The 21,351-nt window shown below is 37.7% G+C and overlaps 2 pseudogenes; one reads left to right on the top strand and one right to left on the bottom strand.

Moving 5' to 3' along the window:
• Positions 1-10,713: 10,713 nt before the first annotated feature.
• Positions 10,714-12,882, bottom strand: LOC141499785 (NADH dehydrogenase [ubiquinone] 1 alpha subcomplex subunit 8 pseudogene; annotated as a pseudogene).
• Positions 12,883-13,095: 213 nt separating this feature from the next.
• LOC141499740 (large ribosomal subunit protein eL36-like) lies at positions 13,096-13,839 on the top strand (annotated as a pseudogene).
• The last annotated feature ends 7,512 nt before the right edge of the window (positions 13,840-21,351 follow it).

Raw genomic sequence — 21,351 nt, 5'->3', positions numbered from 1 at the left:
TACTGTAATTTCTTTCCTTTTTTGCCATTTTATTTTCCCATAATTCCATCAAATGGACCTAGAAGAAAGAGATTGATCAGGGAACTTCTGATTAACTTTCAAATTATCTGGAGCAACTATTTTTATAAGAGAAAGAAACTGAGGTCTAAGAAGATCTGGTGACTTGCTAGGGTCTCCTGGAGAGTAATTAGCAGAACTGGGACTTGAACTCCAACTCTTAAGTGTTCTTTCCATCACATCTTGCTGCCTCTAATTTTAAGCTGGTCATGATATTTACTTATGTCTGAGTAAAAGTCCCCTTTCACTTGGGTTTTCAACATCTTTTAAGGCCAAAAGATCAGGTCCAGGGCAAAGCAATTATTGTTCTTTTTTTCAAAATCACCTTTAGGAAAGGAATATAACTTTTACCTGAAGCTATAATAAGAGACAACTGTCTTCTTATGGAAACCAAACTCCTAACATATGTACAGTCATTTAAATAAAGCTTTGGGAAGATCTGAAAAGCAATAATTGAAATATTTTCCTCCTTTGTTTGCTAGAATGTGTCTTAAAAGACAATTTCGGGTGAAATGAACCTCATTGTTTGGCTGGCAGATCCCAAGTCAGAGTTGGTTTTCTCAGGCTTTTGTTTCCTGTATATTGCACAACCTAGCAGAGACAAGTTCTATTCATCCCAATTAGAATCAAAGAAGAGGGGCCTAGCAGCTGTTTCTTCTTAAAGCTGCCAGCTTAAAGCTCTTCATAATTCTAGAGGGAAGTTGGGGAATCCTAAGACATCAAAGCTGAGAGAGACCCCAGGGATCAAATCTAACTCCTTAATTTTCAGAAAAGGAAACTGAGGCCCAGGGATGGAGTAGATACTTTCTTAAGGTCATGTGGTGATTCAGTGGCAGAGATGATCAGTACCCAAGTCTCTTGACTGCCAGATCAAACTTCTTTCCACTTTACAAACTGCTGTTGCCTTCTCCAAACATGCCTTACCTTCTCTCAAACTCTGGCATAGTCCTCTCTTCTCTCACCCCTCCCTCCACCTCCCCTAGTTCTCCAGTCACAGATAATTCTGAGAGCCAGAAGTGCCATCTAAATGTTTGAGGGTTTTGGTTTGCTTTATTTTGTTTTGTTTTGCTATATCTTTACTACATACATTAACTCCAGAGCAGACTAATTGCAGAGAAGATAGAAATTTCTGAATATTGTATAAAAGTCTAGCCTTATATATATACAAAATAGATAGCCACTGTGAGGGATGATTAGAAAAAGTGTTCCTCAACACATACAAAAGAACCCCCCCCTTTAATTTCCTATTACAAATATTTACTAAACTCCTACTGTGAGTAGAAAGTTAGGTTCAATACTAGTGGTATAAAGAAATAAATGACATAATCTTTGCCTTCAAGGGAGTTACAATCTAGTTCAGGAGACAAATATTCAAATAGAGAATCATGGAGTATCAGCAGGAAAGAGCCTTAAAGATTGATTAGTTTTTGGAAGAGGTAGTGTGGTGGGGATAGAGTTACTAGACTTGGAGTCATAAAGAACTGGATTCAAATTCTGCCTCAGATGTATATACCAACTACATGACCATAGGCAGATTACTTAAATTCTGTCAGCTTCCTCTGGAGATAATTTTGGTTCCTTTTGGTCTGTTTTTTCTTTCTTAACTGTGACTAATATGGAAATGTTTTATATGATTGCACATATATAGTCTCCATGTAGATTCATAGTAACCCCCCCATACATGCTTCCCAGACTAAGATCTCATTGGTCAGTCCTGTTATGCATAGCATAAATATAATATGAATAAATATATACAAAATACCAGGAGCTTGAAAGGGAGAGCAGTAGCAATTGAGATCAAGAAAAGCTTCATGCAGGAGATGGTGCCTGAGTTGTATCTAAAAAAAGGGAGGGACTTTACGAAGCAAAGGAAAGGAGTTGGTATATTCCAGGCAGATAGATTGGTCAGTATAAAGTCACAGAAAGGGGCAGTTAGATGGCACAGTGGATAAAGTACTGACCCTGGGGTCAGGAGGACCTGAGTTCAAATGTGGCCTCAAACACTTAATAATTACCTAGCTGTGTGACCTTGGGCAAGACACTTAACTTCATTGCTTTGAAAAATAAATAAAGTCACAGAGATTGAAGATATAGTGTCCTGCATGAGGAACAGAGAGAAAGCCAGTGCAGAAGGGGAAGTGATATCCAGTAAATCCAAGTTATGTAAGACTTTAATAGCTTAACAAAGGAGTCTTATTTTATCCTGGCAATAAGGAACCACAGGTTTTGACAGAGTTGGGTAATTATCTGTTAGGAAAAGGTCATAGTTCTAGAGATAACCAGGACCTCAGAGGTCATCTAGTCCAACCCCTCATTTTACATATAAAGAAACCAACATTTAGAGAGATTAAAGGACTTGCCTAAGATCACACAGGTATTATGAATCAGGTACAGAATTTGAACTCATGGCCTCTAACTCCAGAATCTCTTTCCAACATGTTGTCTCCCTAAAATCATCATTAGTCCAACTCCTTTTTTTTTTAATGGATGAGGTAACTTGACAGAAAGCAAAAGGAATTTGATATAGAATCATTTACTTAAAGCTACATGGGTCTTAGAAGCCATTAAGTTCACCTCCCTCATCTGACATTTGAGAAAACTAAAACACAGAGGGGTTAAGGGATGTTTCCAGGATCCCATAGCTAAAAAGTACCTGGGACGTTATTTGGACCCAGGTTTTTCTGATTCCAATTTCAGTATCTTCAACAATACCTAAGGTGCTTCTATACACAGGTTAAAAGATTATATAAATAACAGAACAGGGATATATGACCAAGTTTTCTGACTTGACAAGGCTGACAATTCTTCAGGAAATACACAAAAATACAATGTTCCAAAAGCTAGCTATAAAGATTCCCATTGGTCTCATGCTTGACTGGTAGAGAATATCTGGAAGGTCACCCCACAAGTTTTTGCAGAAATCTGGTGCCTGAATTGAAAAAAGGAGGAAGCAACAAATAAAGGCATCTAAAATTCTAGTATTTAAACCTATTTTACAAAGATGTTTATTATGAATAAGAACTTTCTGGGATGAGGAATGGATCAAAGGGTAATTCAAAGAATTAGAAAATGGTGAAAATTTGTCCACATCTTCAAAGAATGAACCAACTTGGGAAAACAGCTAAATGTCAACCCAACTAGGACAATCACAGAGGGACAGTACAAGGAACCCTTGACAGAAATTTAGGTGTCAGAAGTCATCAAAAAACAGAAACACCTCATCTTCACACTTCATTTATTCTTTCCCATGCCATAGGAGAAATGCCAGAAATTCCCAAAGGCAAGTCATTAAAGGACAGCAAAGAACTGGGAGGCTATTAGGATTGTAAACTGAAAATGGGTCCAGATAGGGAAAGAAGAATCAGAACAAAAGGGTAGAAAACCATGAGAAGGAAAAAACACCATAAAACAAATTTTAAAAAGTGAAAATAGTATTTAGATTCCATAATTCTGTCTCTGGATATGGATTTTTTTTTCATTACAAGTCTTTTAGAATTGCTTTTGATCATTGTACTGCTGAGAAAAGCTAATCACACATTGTTGATAATCACACATTGTTGCTGTTAATGTGTACAATATTCCCCTAATTCTGCCCTAATTCAGCATAAATTCATGGAAGTCTTTATTAAGGTCTTAGTGACAGAGTAGGGTTTTTCCCCCCTAAGAAGAGGAAAAAAAAGAGAGAAGTATGAAAGAAATGTGCTGTAATAGAAGAGACTCTGAACTAGAAGTCTATACACTTGAGTCCTAGTTTTGGTTCAAACTAACCTTCCAATTCTCTGAACTCAGCATTGCATTTCCTATCTTCATGCATTTGCAGAGGTTGTCCCTCATGTCTGAAATACATTCCCCCTTCAGTTTCTGCCTCTTAAAATCCTTAACTTCTTTCAAGGCTCAGATTTCACTTTTTAGGGGAAAGGTGACCTTTTTTGAATATCCCAAGTTGTTAGTATTCCCTTTCTCCTTAAATAATTAGGTATTTAGAGTTATGTTTATTTTCTGCATCCACCCACCCCAATAGAATAAAAGCTCCTGAAGGTATGTTTTTTTCCTTTTTCTCTTTGTATCTTTAGTACCAACTGCCCAGTACATTGTTTTTCTAGTCATGTTCTACTCTTCACCATGCAATGGATTGTAGCTTACTAATACTGTTCATGAGGTTTTCTTGGTAAAGATACTAGAGTGATTTGCCATTTCCTTCTCCATGGATTGAGGCAAACAGAGGTTAAGTGATTTGCCTAGGTCACACAATTAGTAAGTGTCTGAAGTTGTATTTGAACTCAGGTCTTCTTAACTCCAGGTCCAAAACTGTAACTACTGATCACCTAAGCTGCCTAGTTGTACACAGTAAGTAGTTAATAAATAGCCTTAATAAAGACTTCCATGAATTTAGGCTGAGGAAAGTGAGCAGAATCAGAACATTGTACACATTAACAACAACAATGTGTGATGATCAACTATGATAGACTTAGCTCTTCTTAGCAGTACAATGATCAAAGACAGTTCTAATAGACTTGTAATGGAAAAAAAAACTATCCGTATCCAGAGAAAGAATTATGGAGTCTTCATACTACTTTCATTTTTCAAAATTTCTTTTATGTTTTTTCTCATGGTTCCCCCCACCATTGTTCTGATTCTTCTTTCTTAGTGTGACTAATATGGAAATATGTTTAACAAAGTTGTATGTGTACAAACTATATCGGATTACTCATTGTCAAGGGGAATGGGAAGGATGGAAAGGAAAGAGAAAAATGTGGAATTCAAAATCTTACAAAATAAGAATGTTGAAAATTGTCTCTTCATGTAACTGGGGGGAAAATCATTAAAAGAAAAAAATTTCTATTTCTCTCAATAAAAAACAAGAAAAAATTAAAAGAAAGGTTCTGCACTAGACCAAAGGGCTTTGTTGTTGTTGTTAGATAGAAATGATAAACCACAGAGGTTCCTAACCTGGAGGTTCTTTTTAAAAGAATATTTTGATAACTATATCAATAAAATAGGGTTCCTTTTAATAAATATATATAAACACTTTTGGATTAGATAGGATTGGATTGGCTCTATCAATCCAATTCAATTTAGGGACAAGTGCCTTCCCTTCCTTGGGTCTCAAATTCTATCTTTGAAATGAGGAGGTCAAGGGGCAGCTAGGTGGCATAGTGGATAAAGCACCAGCCCTGGAGTCAGGAGTACCTGGGTTCAAGTCTGGTCTCAGACACTTGATAATTACCTAGCTGTGTGGCCTTGGGCAAGCCACTTAACCCCGTTTGCCTTGCAAAAAAAAAAACAACTAAAAAAATGAGGAGGTCAGTCTCTCCAGTGATCCCCAAAGTTCTACAATCCTGTGAGATGAGAATTCAGATAAAATTGGAACTTCCCTTAGAAAAATTTCCTGAATCTTTTTTTTATCATTTATATTTATAATGGGCAATGGAGTGCTGGTAAATGTTTAACTCTGTCTCCAGTGGGGCAGTGCCTTTGATCTTGGAGTTCAAAAGAAGACCCTTCAGTATCTTGGTATTTCAGAGTTTGAATTCCAGGCATGGTGATGCCACATCCACAACCCAAAGAATAAAGGTGGGGAGTGAGATTGGGAGAAAAATTGTAAAATTCAAAAAACAATTTAAAAAAGTGCCTCCTATGGACCTTGTCAGATAGATGACTCCTTTATTGTTGGGGTTTTTTTTTTTTTAGGTTTTTTCAAGGCAAATGGGGTTAAGTGGCTTGCCCAAGGCCACACAGCTAGGTAATTATCAAGTGTCTGAGGCCGGATTTAAACTCAAGTACTCCTGACTCCAGGGCCGGTACTTTATCCGCTATGCCACCTAGCTGCCCCCATGGTGACTCCTTTATTAAGCCTGTATCTTATTTATCCTCATGTCTGTGGTAAAGTGGATTGTGCTTCATGAAGATTAGCCTAAAGATGTTGGTAATTCACAAAGGGAAGTGGTGGATATAAGAAGCTGAAAGTAGAGATAGGTTTTTCTTTTTTTAAAAAAAAGATTTTATTTATTTTGAGTTTTACAATTTTTCCCCTAATCTTACTCCCCCCCCCATAGAAGGCAATTTGCCAGTCTTTACATTGTTTTCATGGTATACATTGATCCAAATTGAATGTGATGAGAGAGAAATCATATCCTGAAGGAAGAAACATAAAGTATAAGAGATAGCAAGATCAGACAATAAGATATCAGTTTTTTTCTAAATTAAAGTTATTAGTCCTTGGTCTTTGTTCAAAGTCCAGTTCTTTCTTTGGATACGATGGTATTCTCCATCGCAGACAGACCCAAATTGTCCCTGATTGTTGCACTGACAGAATGAGCAACGCCATTAAGGTTGATCATCACTCCCATGTAGTTGTTAGGGTGTACAATGTTCTTCTGGTTCTGCTCATTTCTCTCAGCATCAGTTCATGCAAATCCCTCCAGGCTTCCCTGAATTCCCATCCCTCCTGGTTTCTAAGAGAACAATAGTATTCCATGACATACATATACCACAGTTTGCTAAGCCATTCCCCAATTGAAGGACATTTACTTGATTTCCAATTCTTTGCCACTACAAACAGGGCTGCTATGAATATTTTTGTACAAGTGAAGTTTTTACCCTTTTTCATCAAGAGATAGGTTTTTCTGAAGATGTAACCATAAAGAATATTCTCTAAGTCAATAGATAAATAGTTTTAATTTTAACTCTAATTCTCATTTCCATAGTTGTTTATGGTTTCCTCCCAACAAACCTTGACCTTGACTCACTGGGGTCCAAGCTGAATCTTAGACCCTTTGGGTTGATGCCTACAAAAATCTTGTCTGTGTAATGATGTAATATGTAATGATCATGCCCTGTCTTTTGGGGTCCTAGTCCAATGTTGGTGGAGACAAGGACTCATCCTGCAGAGATATCACTTTCAGATGTGAACTTGGTAGGGCCAATGAATGTTATGTAGTAACTGAACTAAGTTGCTCCCTCTTCCCTCAAAGACTGAAGAGGGTAGAGGATGGTGTGCCCTCATGGTTTTGGGAGAAATGCACATGCAGTCATCCCTTCCACATCACCACTTGCCCTATTTGTGGTTTTGATATACTGTGGATTGATATAAGAAAGTAAATGGGAATTTGGGGGAAGTTTTGTGGAAGCTACAAATGACAAGTAAAGGTCAACAGAGAAAGTTTAGAAACTCAGAAATGAAAAAAATACAATATCACAAATTTTATGTTTTAATACAATAATAATTCAGACTTCTCTGGTTTGAAGGAAGGGTCAAAAAATTTTACATTGATTTTCCAGATTGCTTAGCAGGGTGCCAACCCCCTAACCACCTCAATGTGGAAGAGATAAATGTACATTTATTCTTGCTACATCTTTACATTAAGTGTCTTTTTGTGAAAGCTATTCAATATTAAGTGATTAAATGGAATAGGGGTACTAGTCACTGACAATGATGGAGGAAGACAATTAGTAAAAGTACAGGAATACAGAAGTAAAGGAGATCTCCCAAACCCTCAGGATTACCCCCCTGGTCTGTTGAAAGGCACATGCAGAAACCTGGTTTTGGAAAAGATAGGCAGGGCATGATAATTACACATCCAAGGACAGACAAGATTTTATAGGCATCAACCAAAAGAATTATGGAAATGAGAATTAGAGTTGAAATTATTTATCTATTGACTTAGGGAATCTTCTTTATGGTTACATCTTCAGAAAAACCTATCTCTGCTTCCAGCTTCTTATATCCATCACTTCCCTTTGTGTGTTATCAACATTTTTAGTCCAATCTTCATGAAGCACAATCTGTTTTACCACAGGTATGAGGATAGATAAGATACAGGCTTGATAAAGGAGTCATCTATCTGACAAGGTCCATGGGAGGCATTTTTTTTAATTGTTTTTTGAATTTTATAATCTCCCCCAAACTCGCTTCCCTCCCCCACCCCCCACAGAAAGCAGTCTGATAGTCTTTACATTGTTTTCATACTATACAATGATCAAAATTGAATATGTTGAGCGAGAAATTATATCCTTAAGGAAAAAATAAAATATAAGAGCAAAATTACATAAGATACATTTTTTTTTAAATTAAAGGTAATAGTCTTTGTTTAAACTCCACAGTTCTTTCTTTGGATACAGATGGTATTCTCCATCACAGATACCCTAAAATTGTCCCTGTTTGTTGCACTGATGAAATGAGCAAGCCCATTAAGGTTGATCATCACCCCCATGTTGTGGTTAGGGTGTAACAGCATCCTGGTTCTGCTCATCTCTCTCAGCAACAATTCATGCAAATCCTTCCAGGCTTCTCTGTTTGTGTGTGTGTGTGGGGGGGGTTGTTTGCTTTTTGCAAGGCAATGGGGTTAAGTGGGTTGCCCAAGGCCACACAGCTAGGTAATTATTAAGTGTCTGAGGTCAGATTTGAACTCAGGCTCTTCTGACTCCAGAGCCAGCACTCTAACCACTGCGCCATTTAGCTGCCTCATCCAGGCTTCTCTGAATTCCCTTCCCTCCTGGTTTCCAATAGAACAATATTCACTCAGTTCCCAATTCTTTTTGTACAAGTGGTGTTTCTACCCTTTTTCATGATCTCTTCAGGGTATAGACCCAGTAGTGGTATCACTGGATCAAAGGGTATGCACATTTTTATTGCCCTTTGGGCGTAATTCCAAATTGCTCTCCAGAAAAGTTGAATGAGTTCACAGCTCCAACAACAATGCATCAGTGCATGGGAGGCACTTTTAATTTCAGTTGAATTAACCAAAGTTATCCAATCTCTGCCTGCTTTAGTTTCCTCATATGTAAAATGGGACCTACCTCCCAGAGTTGCTGAGGATCAAATGAGATAATAATTGCAAAATTATTAGCTCAGAGTCTGACACTGTGTAGCTACCATATAAATATAGCTATTTTTACCATTATATCTTGCAGCAGAAAACTTTGCCCTCTATATTTCAAAGCATGAGGTAATAACTCCGCCTTGTTAAGGTCCTTTGTCCCCCCTCCCCCAAGAATCAGGTCTGGGTTTTATTTGTTCTTTTCAATTCTAGATCTAGGCAATGGAATTCCTGCTCTCAGAATTACAACTATGATGACCTTGAAGAAAAGATTCCAGGCAGGATGTTGCTGCCAATGTAGCAGGGAAGCCCAAAGAAGCCAGTTTGCCAGGAGACAAGCCTGAGAGAGACTTTTGATATGGAACTTGTTGGAACCAGGTTATATTGAAACTAAATTAAAGTGTGAACCTAATCCCTCTCTTCTCCTTAGAGACTGAGGTGATATGAGGGAAAATTATTCCTTATATGCTGTGAAAGAAATGATGTTTATTTTTTTGTTCTTGCTATATCTTTGAAGTAAATGTTACTTTATAAAAGATAACTTGACGAGTGATTAAATGGAATTAAGGTGCATGGGGACTCCTAACATTGGGAGAATAAAATTGGTAGGGGTCTGAGTCAATGACAGAGAGAAAAATACCATCCTCCTATCTCCTTAAGGGAACCAGAGAGCCCTGGGGAAGGATGAAATGTAACACATATGGCAGCCTTCAGGCAGTGAGGGCCAATGCCATCACTGTTATATAATATTATTGTTCTTATATGATTTTCCCCCAATTGTGCTTATTTCATTCTGCAATTGTTCATACTATCCAAGATTCTCTGAAATCATCTTTTAGCATTGCTCACTAGACAATAATGCTATGAGTATCCCCTTAGTTTATAGTTCTTTGATTTTCTTTTTTTTCTTCTCCTTAATCTCCCTTCTGGATCAGGATTTTTGTCTTGCTTGTAACTGTTCCTTCTTTTGCTTGAATCAATTTTCCCTATCATTGTACATTTCCATTTTGAATTAGATGTTTTTCTACACATCCATTTTTATATGAGTTCAGTTTTCCTTTTTTCCATTTTAGATGAGAGTGAGATTCATCTAATGTTCACTCTTCACCCTACCTTCCTTCATGTTTGTATATTCTTCTTCTAATTATCTCAGTTATGAGAAGTAGCACATCCTATTTCCTAGTGGTTTTGTTATTGTTATTAATGTTGGGTCATTTTTAGACTTGTCTGACTTCATGATCTTATTTGGAATTTTCTTGGCAAAGGTATTGAAGTGGTTTGTCATTTCATTTTCCAATTCATTTTACAGATGAGGACACTGAAGCAAAGATTGTTAAGTGACCTTACCCAGGGTCCCACAGCAAGTAGTGTCTGAGGCTGGATTTGAACTCAGGAAGAAGTCTTCCTGACTTGAAGCCTAACATTCTATCCACTGAGTTCCCTAGCTCCTTTTACCCTCCCTTCTCTTTTTCCTTTTTTACTACTTCAGAACAGAATTAATTCAATTTGCAGATATTTTTATTTAATTCCCTCGATATTCTTTGAAGACATTTTGGCTGTGGGGGGATATTTGTTTTTTCTCTCTGATTAGAATATTAGCACAGTCTATAACTCCTGACTTAGTTTTTGTGTAATTCTGAAGTGGAAAAAGTCACTGAAGTTTTCATTGAATTTCTCGATAATTATTTAGTTTGATATGACTTTCAGGTTTTTATTTTTTTTTAGGTTTTCTTTTTTTATTTTCCTGGAAAGGATCTATTGATTTTGCAGACAAACTGGATGAGTCTTAATTTTGTACTCATTGCTTGAGATTGTCTTTGAGTTTGAGCTCTTTCTTCTACCAGTTCCAGAAATATAATTGTCTGCCATGTTTTATAAACTTCAAATCTCTCTCATAAGCAAGATTTGGTTCTGGTCTGGGTTTTGAATGACCTTACTCTGTAGAGGTCAAGTTCTGCTCACTTTTATAATCTTTGACAGTTCTCCCAAGTCAGGGTGCACCAGCTCAGTTTGGACACCATTGTTCAATTTTTGCTATTCCTTACAACATCATCAAAATTTTTGAAGCTCTGAATAAGCAATATGGGTCCAATATTCGTTAAAGGCCTCAGTTCAATGTGTTTTATACTTCTGAAGAAATTCAGAGCATACTGATTGGCAAATTTCTCTTCCCATAAACATCACCTTATATCTTTCTCTTCCCAATAACAAAGCATAAAATTTTTGTTGCCTTTATCACACTGTGCACCATAAAGATTGACTGCAACTTTTAGTACAGGAAAACTGACATTCACCTCCTACATGCTGGGGTTGTCCAAGGTGGGCAGCTCCATCACACCTGATATGATGGTGGCATCAGAGCCCAGGGCCCAAACTGGCCTAGTCTACTTTGCAGGGGGAAATTGGGAGGTCTGACTCTATTCAGGCAGTCATCTTGGCAGGATGTCCTCATTATTTTACAGAGAGGCATTTTTGGTTCCAGAGGAGTGGTAAAAGTAAAATTCTTACCCCTTTCTCTGTATGAGTTAGGCTAAATTTTCCTTGAAAAGTGACCAAAATGTGCCAGTGATATAATTACTCCATGCTACTAAGGCTCAAACTATGCTACCTTTGACTTCCTGGGAGCCTACATTTGTAATGGAGAAGCTTCTTATTATCTCAGAGCATAAATAATTCAACCCACTTGTTTGAGAAGCACTAGACTAAATGCCTCACAAAGTCATGTCATCTGTGAAACTAGCTTGAGTATATATATCTCATAAGGTTTTTATGAGATAGCATATAAATATGACAAAACACTTTGGAAATCTTAAATTATATAAATGTCTGTTTTTCTGGTTGTGGTTGTGATTGTTGTTAAGGATATAACTTTGTCAATAAAATAAAATTAAAATATATAAACAAATAAAAATAAAATGGAAAGTTTTGAAGGTGCCCTTTCCTCTCTAGCAATCATATGTCAAGAGAATGACTCCCCAGCTCAGCCCCATGTTACCTCCTTTAGCACTTCCCTGTCCCCACTTCCCCACCTTAGCACTGTCCCTACAATAACTTCATGTTTTGGGGGCTTTCTCTCTGCCATGGAGCCTTCTGAACAGATATTCAGAATTCTGCTCCTTTTCCCCTTACTCCCACCTTTCTCAATTGAATTTGTCTTTAAAAGTTAATTTTAAAAAATAGGGGGCCAGCTAGGTGATGCAGTGGATGGAGCACCTCCCCTGTAGTCAGGAGGATCTGAGTTCAAATTTGAACTCAGACACTTAATACTTATTTAGCTGTATGACCTTAGGCAAGTCACTTAACCCCATTGCCTTGCAAAAGAAACTCAGAATAAAAATTGATTGGTAAAAAACTATTGTTATATGCTGTTAGAAAACAAATAAATTAATTTCTTTTAAAAATCAATTTAATGTAGAATTTATGCTGCTCTCCTTGGGCAAGTTAGTGGTACTTGCCCACCAGGGCCAGAATTTCTAGATATACCTCTATATCACCTCTAGTGATGATTTCAGCAGGGTGATCTCTTGGAGTTGGACTTGATTTTCAGCTTTATGAGGATGAATATGCTCATTAACCTCTTACTGAGGGAAGTGCTCTGCACTTTACTGAGATGATGGAACAACCTTCTACCCCCATAACTGGGATCTGTGTCAAAGAGGACTGACTACTCAATGTCAAGGAGGATGTACTTAAAATAATTTTTTATTCAACTTTATTTTCAGTTCTGAATTCTCTCCCTCCCCTCTCTCTTCCCCTAATCATTGAAAAAGCAAGAAAAATTAAATCTATTGAAAATATGTATAAACAAGTAAAACAAATTCTGGCATCAGTCATGTCCAAAAAAGTTATGCTTCATACTGTACCCTGAGTTCATTCCCTCTCTGTCTGAAGGTAGGAAGCATAGTTTTATTTAATAATAATTTTATTATTAGTCTTCTGGAATTATGGTATTGATCAGCATTCCTGAATCTTTCAAAGTTGTTTGTCTTACCAGGATTCTTGTCATGAACTAAAGTGTTCTTGTTTTGCTAACTTCACTTTGCATTAGTTCATACAAGTTTTCTCAGGGTTTTCTAATATCAGGAGCAAAGAAAAAGGCTCCATTTCTCTTGGAGCAGCACTTTGAGATTCTCCCAGCATACCCTGTCCCTCGAATCTTCAGCAAAAAAATGAGGGGGAGAGGAATTTCGTTTTCTTATGCTACCATTGACCAATGACAATGGTGATTTACAGTGTTGAGTACATGGCATTGTTGATCGACATATGTTTATACAGGTAATTCTGAAACTAAACCTTAACACCCTACATTCTTCTGACTTTGTGTTTCTTCCCTGAGCACAAAACTATAAAAAGCAACTGATAATCCTGAGAAATGGACATTTCCAGTCTTGGCAGCATCCTTAAGAGTTCCAGGGTTCCTGAGTTCCTGAGTTCCTGAGTTCCTGAGTTGGTATTGGCTATCTGGGAGAGGTCCACATTTTAACACGCTTCTTGGTAAAGAGAACACTTCTGGCCCTAGAGGACTTTGCAGTTTGGAACTAGAATGGTTAAGAAAGCCTGAGCGAGTGGAGCTACATATCCCAGAGTTGAACGCGCTCTCCTCCCTTCTTCTGGGGCTGCCGCTGGGGCTAGCTCGCGCCGCAGCCACGGCCATCCGATCCCCCATGGCCGTGGGCCTCAACAAGGGCCACAAAGTTACCAAAAACGTGGCGAAGCCGTTACACTGCCGCCGCCGTGGGCGTTTGACCAAACACACCAGATTTGTGAGAGATATGATCCGGGAGGTGTGTGGGTTTGCCCCTTATGAGAGGCAGGTCATGGAATTGTTAAAGGTCTCCAAGGATAAGAGAGCCCTTAAATTCATCAAAAAAGGGTGGGAACTCACATCCGTGCCAAGAGGAAGAGAGAGGAGCTCAGCAATGTCCTAGCTGCCATGAGGAAGGCTGCTGCCAAGAAGGATTAAACTGGTCCCTGCCTGCCTTGCCCATTTACCCAATAAACATTTGACAAATTAAATTTTTTTTTAAATTAAAAAAAGGAAAAAAAACCTGAGCCATGCTCAGCACATCTGTCCCTTATGAGATACTGACAATGAGATGAAAATGAAATATCTGTTCGGCAATTTCACAATGTGCTTTTCTTTACCTTTTTAGAGTATTTAATGTTGGTGATGGACTGTTTAGTTTTCTGTTCTGTGTATTTGTGTTCATGAGTCTTTCGTGTTTTAAAATTTTCTTTTCTGATAGGGATAATAAAATAATTGTCCCATACCAAATACCCATTTTATACACTGGAAGGAAGGAAATATTTATTGAGCACTTATCATGTGTCAATCACTGTGCTAAGAGGTTTACAAATATCATCTCATTAGATCCTCACAGTAACCCTAGAAGATAGTTGCTGTTATTCCTGATTTTACAATTAAAGAAACTGAGTCAAATAGAGTTCAAGTAATTTACCTAGGGTCACACAGTTCCATCTGAGGGTAGATTTGTTGGGGTTTTTTTTTTGCAAGGCAATGAGGTCAAGTGACTTGCCCAGGGTCACATAACTAGGTAATTTTTAAGTTCCTAAGGCTGGATTTGAACTCAGGTACTCCTGACTCCAGGGCTGGTGCTCTATCCACTGTGTCACCTAGCTGCCTCCTGAGGTTAGATCTGAACCCAGATCATTGGGTGTCTCAAACATTGGGAATGTTTTCCAGAAGGAAACTTAAGCCCTTTTTTGGGAGACCCTAGACAAGAGAAATAACTAAGCTTTGCTTAAGTTCAGTCATTTTTGGTATCATTCTTTGGCTTATAACTTCTTGTGATACTATAAGAGGCTTTCTACTTTCTATGACCATGGAATCTGAGTTTGTTGCAGTTTGTTGTTTGTTTGTTTGTTTGTTTGTTTGTTTAAGATGGAAGGCATGGAACTTTTAAGGCCCTGAGAGTCTGAAAGGTATAGAAGGTACACTGGCATCCTAGCATTCTGGTACAGAATTCACTTCAGTGACCCATAGTTCCAGACAAGTTTTTGCAATTTTTGGTCCCAGGAAGCAGTTCTCAATCTAAAGATAGACTACCTTCAAATATAGAACTGTTAAATTCAGGGTGCACTTTTTCCTTTTTTTTTCTTTTTTCTTTTTGAAGAAGGCTAATGTACAAATATTTTTTGCATGATGTATATGTATGATGGGTATCATGTTTCTTGCTATCTCAATGGGTAGGGATATAGAAGGAGGGAGACAATGTGGAGCTAAAAATAAAAATTAAGTTAAATTTTTTTTAAAAAATCTGTGCTAGGAACAAAATGTTAACTCCTCCTAAGCAGTTTAAGCTAGATAGTTTTGCTTGTTTGTTCCTTTTTTAAAGATTATTGAGACATTCTTTTGGATTTGGTTGCTTTAGGAGACTAAGGGTTGGTTGACTTCCCTTCCTTATCACATGAGTACAAAGTAATCATTGGAAGGGTGCAAGGGGACTAGCTCCCACATACTTTTTCAAGATGGGAGCCTCTCTCAGTTGAATCAATTCAAGGTGACCTCAGGGTCTATCCTTGTTGAATATCCTTCTCTTGTTATGATTAAGTAAAATTTCCTTTTTTAAATTGTTGAATGACCCACAAGGGTCTCATTCTATTCTACTATGGAACCTAAACTACCATGGAAATCAGACCCAACTCAGAACAACATCCAATCAATTATTCCATAAGCATTTATTAAATACATACTTTATTCAAGACATAGCCTAGATGCTAGGGATAGGATGACAAAAACAGTTTTCCTTGCCCTCAGAGAACTCATGTTCTATTGGTGGAGACAGTTTATACTCATATTAAGTAGATATAAGATAAATACAAGATAATTTTTCAAGGGGAAGCAATAGCAGCTGAAGTGAACAGGAAAAATTTCATGTTGAAGTTGAGATTAGAAGGAAAGTAAGGAATTATATGAAGCAGATATTAAAAAAAGGTATCACATTCCATGAATGAAAAAGAACAGCCTGTGCAAAAAACCAGAGGCTGGACTTGAAATATTGGTGGAAAGAAAATCCTGGCCAGTTCATCTGGACCACTGGGCTCATGGGGAACACATACATAATAAGGCTGAAAAACTAGTCAGTTGGTGACAGACTTTAAATGCCTTTTTATTTGATTTCAGAGGTAATAAGAGGTCTCTGGAATCTATTGATTAAGGAAGTGGCACAGAAAAATCTATTTTCTAGGAATATCTCTTTGGCAACCACGTGGAGAGAGAAGGAAAGAAGACCAATTAGGAGACCATTACAAAAGTCTAGATAAAAAGTAATGAGGACCTTTAAGGCAATAGATAGGCAAGTAAAAAAGGAATAAATTTGAGAGATCAGGAGATAGAATTGACAAGACTTGGCAACTGATTCTCCATGATTCTGATTGTTAATTCAGGTACCTGGAAGAATGGTGGCATTCCCAACAAAAACCAAAATAGCAGAGTTGAAAAAAGGGTCAGGGAATGGGAGGAAAACCAAGTTCTATTTTTAGCATGTTAAATTTGAGATGACATCATAACAAACTAATACCAATAATATTTGTCACTTGCTAAATAATAGTAATAAATATTATTATATCTAAGGTCCCTTCCAGATATAACACACCAGGTTAAGAGATGAAGACCAGGAAACACTCAAACCTTCCGAGTATTTGCTTCTGATATCTCTCAGGACCTAAGGATTCATTTGGTATCCTGAGAAGGTTTTACCAAAGCTACTTTCACTATGTGGCAGGATACAGGCTTCCCCAAGCTCAGACTGTTTCTGTTTCCTTAGAATGAAGGGGCTCAGGGGAAAAACTGGAGCTGGGCACTGAGCTCAAGGAACTCAGCAGGATGCTGGCCCCATCAGGACCAGGCCACAGGAGATCAGTGTTTTAAATTATCAAGCAACTCCAAAGATAGAGAAGGCAGGAGACCCCCACGTGTCAGTGGACTCCAGCTGTGCCTGCAGTTTATTTGCAGGGAATTCCTCTAGTCTTGACATTCAACTTGGTCTGGTTTTCAGCACCTTAACCTCAGGCTTCTGACCTAATGGAAATCAGATGGTTCAAATGCCTCTGGCTCAGGTCTAGAGAACCCCTTGCTGAGCATATTGAGACCCAGGGGACAAGGAGCCTGGCAAAAGGGGCCAGTGAGCAGGGAAGACAACCCCTCACCCTTCTGAACAGCTGGGTGGCCTCACATCTTGAGGTCATCAAAAACCCGCAGCTGCATAAAAGACAGCTGGAAACCAGGCATGACCTAATCAAGCTGTGGAGTCCTTGAGCTGAGGGTTATACCCTCTCAACTCCTCCCATAGGTAAGTCCAAAGGGAAATTGACTTTGGGGTTGGATGGGTTATATTAGCTACCTTGAGGATAAGCACAGATCCTAAGAGAGCAGCACTGCAGACCAGGAAGTGTCTGAGGAAGAATCAAGGCTAAACCATCTGAGGAAATTGTCTATAGCAGATAATCCACCATCATTAGTTTTGGAAGCTTTCTCCTCCCCATTCTAACTATACCCCATCTCCATTTTACCTCAGCAGACTTACTTACTTGTCCCCTAGGCTAAAATCCAGTATAATTGATTATCATTGAATGATGACATGAAGGGCAGAAAACCAAAGATCAAAACAATTCTGTATTCCCCATATTGGAGATTCTGGCAAAGAGGGTAAGAATGATGATATACAGGTAATTGTGAACTGACTCTTATCAGAATTTTGTGTTAGTGACATCTTCCTGGCAGATCAGTCTGCATTCCTCCCCATCTTGCTAATGTGAAAGGGCCAGGGTAAAACCTCATTGACCCCATCATTTGTGTTCACTAAGCCCAGTTAATGCAGGGCCAGGAGGCAACTTTTCTTCTATTTCCTAGTGACCTTTGGTATCCTTTCCTAAAAGAGAAAGTCAATTCTTTAAAATCTAATGGCATGAAATTAGTGGAATTCTAAGTTACCTTCTCCAAGAAATGAAGGTTTCCCTTTCTTGGTAATGACTTTTCCTCTCTGACCTCACATAAATTTGCTTGATAATTCCAATACACTTTCCTTGACTTGGCAACTGATTTTCCAGGATTCTGAAGTTGTGAACTCAGGTGCCTGGAAGGATGGTAGTGTCCCCAACAAAATATTGTCTATGCAATATATAATTATCTCCTTAGATGAAAAGCCCGGTGAGGCTTTCCCAGTTTGTGGATGAGAAACAGGTGCAAAGAAGTTAAAAAGAAAAAAAAAGATTTGACAACCATCACATAAGTGATATGTTAGGGCAGAATTTGAACCCAGACCTTCCTGATTCCAAGTCTAGCACTTTCTACTATGCCATCTTTCTATATTAGTGGGCATTGCAGTTAACAAATCAAACAAGTATTTATTAAGAGCTTACTATGGGGGCAGCTAGGTGGCGCAGTGGATAGAGCACGGGCCCAGGAGTCAGGAGTACCTGGGTTCAAATCTGGTCTCAAACACTTAATAATTACCTAGCTGTGTGCCCTTGGGCAAGCCACTTAACCCCATTTGCCTTGTAAAAAAAAAAACCTAAAAAAAAAAAAGAGTTTACTATTGTGCTAGTGCTGAGAATACAAATATAAACAGAAAGTAAGACAGTCTTTTTTGGAGGGGTAGTTTTGTTTTTTGTTTTTGCAAGGCAATTTGGTTAAGTGATTTGCCCAAGGTCACACAGCTAGGTAATTATTAAGTGTCTGACACTTGATTTGAACTCAGGTTCTCCTGGCTCCAGAGCCAGTGCTCTATCTACTGCACTACCTAGCCACCCCTCAGACCCTATCTTGAGGAGCTTACATTCTTTTTTTGTCTTTAGGTTTTTGTGAGGCAAATGGGGTTAAGTGGCTTGCCTAAGGCCACACAGATAGGTAATTATTAAGTGTCTGAGGCTGGATTTGAACTCAGATACTCCTGATTTCAGGGCCAATGCTCTATCCACTTTGCCACCTAACTGCCCCAAGGAACTTACATTCTAATGGGGTCAGACCATATATAAAAGAAAGTAGAAAAGTGGGAAGAAGTAAACTTTCTGGGTGGAAAACTTTCTGTGAGACCTTAGAGAAAGTCTTGAAAGGTCAGACATGCAGCCTAGAGACAAATGAAAACATGAGTAACTTGTTGTCCTCTAAAATGGAGATTCTGGGAGAAACCCGTCAATCAGTAGGAAAGGTCACAGAGAGTAGAGGGTATTTACTGTTGTGAAGCTCAAGGGGCTGTGGACTCCAGTAAACCTTGTCCATTAACCATTTTTGTTCAGTCATTTTTTTCAGTTGTGTCTTACTTTTCATGACCCCATTTGTGGTTTTCTTGGCAGAGATTCTAGATTGGTAAGCCATTTTCTAGCTCATTTTACAGATGAGGAAACCGAGGCAACCAGGATTAATTGACTTGTCCAGTGTCACACAACTAGTTAAGTTTCTGAGGCCCAATTTGAACTCATGAAGATGAGACTTCATAAGAAGACTCCAGACTCAGCACTCTGAGCACCAACTATGTTTCCCTCATTGCCCAAACTTTGGGCATTTCATAGGATCATAGATTTAGAGCTAGAAGGGTTTATAAAGGGCATTAGTCCTATTCCCTCATTTTATAGATGAGGACACTGTGGCCCTTGAAGATGAGATGATCTGCCAATGGTAACATGGAAGTAAGTAGTATTACTTACTGCTACTGTTCTCTTCTTCCTTTACCCATCACTAGATGGCTTTTCACCCACTAAGAATGCCTTGTAATGCAAAAATCTGCTCCCTCCATTAAGTCAGGCTCTTATGCTTTCAGAAATAATCTCATGCTTATTTTATAGCCCAGAGTTTCTTCCTCTATTTCCTCTTTTTTTTATGAGAATATTTCACCCTTTTAACATAATTCTCCTCAGTTTATAGGGCAGTTAGGTGACACAGTAGATGGAATGCCAGGCCTGAAATTAGAAAGACAGATCTTTCTGAGTTCAAATCCAGCCTCAGACATTTACTGTGTGATCCTGGGCAATTCATTTAACCCTGTTCGTCTCAATTTGCTTATTTGTAAAATAAATTGGAGAAGGAAATGAGAAACTACTCTAGTATCTTTGCCAGGAAAACCTCAGATAGGATCATGAAGAGTAACACATTTCTGAAAAGCAACAATCTCCTTGTAACTTCTCTTTTTTATTTCCCCCCTGAAGCATTGGTTTTAATATTAAAAGAACTTTTCATTGAATAAATGAAAAAATACTTTATTAAGGATTTGCTATATGCCAGTAAATGTCTTAGTTCTGGGAATACAACTACAAAAGCAAGGCAGTCCCTGCTCTCAGGAAATTTATATTCTTTTACATTTTTAATGGATTTAATTAATATTTTAGTTTTTACATTAGCTACATTTCCCCAAATCCCTCCCCACTTCCCAGATAATCATCCTTTATAACAAACATTTTTTAAAAAAGAATGAGGAAAAAAATCAGCAAAATCAATCAACACATTGAAAAAATCTGGTATTATATGTAGTGCTTCATTCCCATGGATCTCAATCTCTATGAAAGAAGGAACCTTCTTATATCTCTTTTGGAATAAGCTTACTTTTTATTATTTTTAAATTAATTTTATTATCTCTGAAATATTTATTATTTCAATTATTTTGTGGTAGCTAGTCTTTCCATTTATATTGTTGTGATTATTGTACATATTGTTTTCCTGTTTTTGTTTATTTCATTTTGCATTAATTCGCATAATTCTTTCTATGCTTCTCTTTCTTTTGTTCCTCATTTTTTATAGCATAGAAATATTTTATTATATCCATTAACCACAATCTGTTTAGTCATTCCCCAATTGACTGGTATTTACTTTGTTTCAAGTTCTTTGCTCCCACAAAAAAAGTGCTACTATTTTGGGAATATGTAGGAGCTTTCTTTTTGCCACTTTCTTGGTGTATGTATCTAATGGTAGAATCTCTGAGTCAAAAGATATGGACATTAATTATTTGTATAATGCTTTCCAGAAAAACTGTAACAATGTAACATTAGTGTGCCTGTTTTTATAACCTTTCTAAAATTGACTATTCCTATCGTTTGACAATTTTGTTGATTTTCTGGGTAGAAAAGAAAAACTCAGGATTTTTAAATATATATTTTTGTTTCATTAAATATTTCACAATTACATATAAAACAAATTTTAACATTCATTTTTTTAAAAATGAGTTTCAAGTTCTTTCCCTCTCTCCTGCCCCTTCTCCCTGAGAAGTCTAAGCAATGTGATTCTAATTATATATGACATGTGAAGTCATGCAAAACATATTTCCATAATAACAATGTTTCAAAAGAAAAACAGACACAAAAACAAGAAAAATAAGAAAGTGAAAAAACCCTATCCTCATCTGTATTCAGAGTTCATCAGTCCTCTCTCTGGAGGTGAATAACATTTTTCATCATAGGTCCTTCAGAATTGTCTGGTCATTGTATTGCTGAGAACAGCTAATGTCACAACTGATCATCCTTACAA

This window comes from Macrotis lagotis, chromosome 1, assembly GCF_037893015.1.
Source record: "Macrotis lagotis isolate mMagLag1 chromosome 1, bilby.v1.9.chrom.fasta, whole genome shotgun sequence".
Lineage (NCBI taxonomy): Eukaryota > Metazoa > Chordata > Mammalia > Peramelemorphia > Peramelidae > Macrotis > Macrotis lagotis.
This window is presented reverse-complemented; position numbering and strand designations above follow the sequence as displayed.